Source organism: Leucoraja erinacea, unplaced genomic scaffold (assembly GCF_028641065.1).
Source record: "Leucoraja erinacea ecotype New England unplaced genomic scaffold, Leri_hhj_1 Leri_1075S, whole genome shotgun sequence".
Lineage (NCBI taxonomy): Eukaryota > Metazoa > Chordata > Chondrichthyes > Rajiformes > Rajidae > Leucoraja > Leucoraja erinaceus.
Genome location: NW_026575314.1, coordinates 48804 through 53794, shown reverse-complemented (window position 1 = coordinate 53794; position 4991 = coordinate 48804).

The following is a 4991-nucleotide window of genomic DNA, read 5'->3' as shown; positions in this document are numbered from 1 at the left end:
CTAGTCCCACCCGACCAACATGCCCCATCTACACTAATCCCCCGTCTACACTAGTCCTAGTCCCACCCCGACCAACATGCCCCGTCTACACTAGTCCCACCCCGACCAACATGCCCCGTCTACACTAGTCCTAGTCCCACCCCGACCAACATGCCCCATCTACACTAGTCCCACCCCGACCAACATGCCCCATCTACACTAGTCCCACCCCGACCAACATGCCCCGTCTACACTAGTCCCACCCCGACCAACATGCCCCATCTACACTAGTCCCACCCCGACCAACATGCCCCGTCTACACTAGTCCCACCCCGACCAACATGCACCATCTACACTAGTCCCACCCCCGACCAACATGCCCCATCTACACTAGTCCCACCCCGACCAACATGCCCCGTCTACACTAGTCCGAGTCCACCCCGACCAACATGCCCCTTCTACACTAGTCCCACCCCGACCAACATGCCCCATTTACATGCCCACTCCGACCAACGTCTACACTAGTCCCACCCCGACCAACATGCCCCATCTACACTAGTCCCACCCCGACCAACATGCCCCATCTACATTAGTCCCACCCCGACCAACATGCCCCGTCTACACTAGTCCCACCCCGACCAACATGCCCCATCTACACTAGTCCCACCCCGACCAACATGCCCCATCTACACTAGTCCCACCTAGTCCTAGTCCCACCCCGACCAACATGCCCCATCTACACTAGTCCTAGTCCCACCCCGACCAACATGCCCCATCTACACTAGTCCCACCCCGACCAACATGCCCCGTCCTACACCCCGACCAACATGCCCCATCTACACTAGTCCCACCTGCTGCCCGCGTGCGTTTGGCCCATATCCCTCCAAACCTGTCCTATCCATGTACCTGTCCAAGTGTCTCTGAAACGTTGCCTCAACTACCTCCTCCGGCAGCTCGTTCCATACACCCACCACCCTCGAAAAGTGTGGAAAAGTTGCCCCTCAGGTTCCTATTCAATTTTTTCCCGCCCCCGCGTCTCTCACCTTAAACCCGTGTCCTCTGGTCCTCGATTCCCCTACTCTGGGCTTGTACACTCTGGAGTTTAGAAGGATGAGAGGGGATCTCATTGAAACATATAAGATTGTTAAGGGTTTGGACACGCTAGAGGCAGGAAACATGTTCCCGATGTTGGGGGAGTCCAGAACCAGGGGCCACACACACACACACACACACACACACATATATATACACACACAAACACATATATATATACACACACACACACACATACACACACACACACACACACACACACACACACACACACACACACACACACACACACACGTACACACACACACACACAGTTTAAGAATAAGGGGTCGGCCATTTAGAACGGAGACGAGGAGAGAAACAAAAACTTTTCCACCCAGAGTTGTGTGAATCTGTGGGATTCTCTGCCTCAGAGGGCGGTGGAGGCCGGTTCTCTGGAGAGAATTCTTTCAAGAGAGAGCTAGATCTGTTAGAGATAGCGGGGAGAGAGAGTCGGGGGATACGGGGGCGAAGGCAGGAACGGGGAACTGATTGGGGATGATCAGCCGTGATCACATTGAATGGCGAATGGTGCTGGCTGGAAGGGGCCGAATGGCCTCTACTCCTGCACCTGTTGTCTGTTGTACATATCACTGTGAACGCATCCTATCCACTACCTGTCCAGGTGTCTGTTCCATGATCTACCTGTCCAGGTGTGTCTGTTCCGTGATCTACCTGTCCAGGTGTGTGTTCCGCCATGACCTGTTCCGTGATCTACCTGTCCAGGTGTGTCTGTTTCCGTCATCTACCTGTCCAGGTGTGTCAGGTGACTGTTCCGTCATCTACCTGTCCAGTGTGACTGTTCCGTGATCTACCTGTCCAGGTGTCTGTTCCGTGATCTACCTGTCCAGGTGTGTCTGCCAGGTGACTGTTCCGTGATCTACCTGTCCAGGTGTGACTGTTCCGTGATCTACCTGTCCAGGTGTGTCTGTTCCGTGATCTACCTGTCCAGGTGTCTCGGCCAGGTGACTGTTCCGTGATCTACCTGTCCAGGTGTGTCTGTTCCATGATCTACCTGTCCAGGTGTGTCTGTTCCATGATCTACCTGTCCAGGTGTGTCTGTTCCGTGATCTACCTGTCCAGGTGTGTCTTGGCCAGGTGATTGTTCCGTGATCTACCTGTCCAGGTGACTGTTCCGTGATCTACCTGTCTAGGTGTGGCTGTTCCGTGATCTACCTGTCCAGGTGTGTCTATGCCAGGTGACTATTCCGTGATCTACCTGTCCAGGTGATTGTTCCGTCATCTACCTGTCCAGGTGTATCTGTTCCGTGATCTACCTGTCCAGGTGTGTCTCGGCCAGGTGACCATCTCATAGAAACATAGAAACATAGAAACATAGAAATTAGGTGCAGGAGTAGAGGCCATTCGGCCCTTGGAGCCTGCACCATTCGCCATTCAATATGATCACGGCTGATCATCCAACTCAGTATCCCGTACCTGCCTTCTCTCCATACCCTCTGATCCCTTTAGCCACAAGGGCCACATCTAACTCCCTCTTAAATATAGCCAATGAACTGGCCTCAACTACCCTCTGTGGCAGAGAATTCCACAGATTCACCACTCTCTGTGTGAAAAAAGTTCTCCTCATCTCGGTTTTAAAGGATTTCCCCCTTATCCTTAAGCTGTGACCCCTTGTCCTGGACTTCCCCAACATCGGGAACAATCTTCCTGCATCTAGCCTGTCCAACCCCTTAAGAATTTTGTAAGTTTCTATAAGATCCCCTCTCAATCTCCTAAATTCTAGAGAGTATAAACCAAGTCTATCCAGTCTTTCTTCATAAGACAGTCCTGACATCCCAGGAATCAGTCTGGTGAACCTTCTCTGTACTCCCTCTATGGCAATAATGTCTTTCCTCAGATTTGGAGACCAAAACTGTACGCAATACTCCAGGTGTGGTCTCACCAAGACCCTGTACAACTGCAGTAGAACCTCCCTGCTCCTAGACTCAAATCCTCTATGGCAAGAATGTCTTTCCTCAGATTAGGAGACCAAAACTGTACGCAATACTCCAGGTGTGGTCTCACCAAGACCCTGTACAACTGCAGTAGAACCTCCCTGCTCCTATACTCAACTCCTCTTGTTATGAAGGCAAACAGGCCAAAACTGCACACAATACTCCAGGTGAGGACTCACCAAGACCCTGTACAACTGCAGTAGAACCTCCCTGCTCCTATACTCAACTCCTCTTGTTATGAAGACAAACAGGCCAAAACTGCACACAATACTCCAGGTGTGGTCTCACCAAGACCCTGTACACCTGCAGTAGAACCTCCCTGCTCCTAGACTCAAATCCTTTTGCTATGAAATCATGATACAAATACTCATCCTCTCCCATAGGTTTTCGAGGAAGGTTGCTACCCAGACTTGGGCAGCTTCAGGAATAAAATCTTGTCGCTGTCGGCTGTCAAGACTCCTCTCAACAATGCTCGCATCCAGGTCTACACCAACAGGAACCTCCAGGGAATGAGCAGGGTCTACGGACGAGAGGTTTACCTGGGCTACAGCGATATTGGCCAACAAGTGTCCAGCCATCGGGTGGTCAACTCCACCTGGCTCCTGTCCACACAGAAGTCCAACCAGGGGCGCAAGAGAGTGGCGGGAGTGGGATCTGTGATAGATTACAGTGAGTTTGGAGCTAGTAGTTTCAACGATGTGTTGTTCCATCTGTGTCCTCTCAAACAAGGTGAGCTGGAGCTTGTGAACTTCCACCTCCTCTCCAACAAGGTCACCAGCGAATCCGACCTCCAGACGCTCAACGAGATAGTTCTGGAGAACAAACTCCCCCTCCGATCAGATGATGAGAGCGGAGCACAAGATGGGGGATGAGGTTGGGGTTAGCGAGTCCTTTGAGTTTGGGGAATTCACCGTTGTTAGTCAAGGGTTCAGATTCTTTGTGGAATTCAGCCAGTTCACTCAGCGGGGCATGCTCCAATTTGGGCTGGAGTTGAGCCTGGAGATGAGGCGAGGTTTCTGGGTGGAGAAGGGGGTAACGCAGACTAGAAGCCATTCGCTGGAACGTGTCGTAGACGTAGAGGTCAACGTCCCTGCCAAATCCTCCATCGTGGCGGTCATCAAAGTGACGGAGAAATCGTTCATCGTCCCTGTTCGTCTGTGTCTCAGGTCTGGGTTCCAGATTATCAACGAGATGGCCACAGTGAAGTTGGTCGATAAGACTCAAGTCAGTGTGGTATATAGTCGCATTGAGAATTAGAGATGGGGGAAGAGATGGGGGAGAGATGGGGGAGAGATGGGGAGGAGAGAGATGGGGAGGAGAGATTTTTTTCAAACTTAGAGAGAGATTTCCAAGAGAGATCCTATGGGAGAGATGGGGGAGAGAGAGATGGGGTATAGAAGAGATGGGGGGAGATGGATGGGATACCTAGATGGGAGAGATGGGAGAGAGATGGGGGAGAGAGATGGAGAGGGAGATGGGGAGAGATGGGGATGGGGGAGATGGGGAGAGATGGGGAGATGGGGGAGGGAACTGGAGGAGAGATGGAGGGGAAGATGATGGGAGAGAGGATGGGAGAACTGGGGGAGATGGGGGAGAGGGGAAGAGAGGGGAGAGAGAGAGGGGGAGAGATATTTCACCTATAGTCCTAGTTTCCAGTAAACTAGAGAGAGGAGATGGGGGAGAGAGGGAGAGATGGGGGGAGAGGGGGAGAGATGGGGGAGAGAGGGGGAGAGAGGAGGGAGAGATGGGGGGAGAGGGGGAGGAGATGGGAGAGGGAGAGAGAGAGAAGGTGGGGAGAGAGATGGGGGAGAGAGAGGGGGAGAGAACTGGGGAGAGAGAGGGGGGAGAGGGGAGAGAGTGGGGAGAGATGGGGGGAGAGAGAGATGGGAGAGAGAGATTTCTCAGAAGAGATATTTTTCACCTATAGTCCTAGTTTCCAGAATTAGAGAAAGAGGGGGAGAGAGG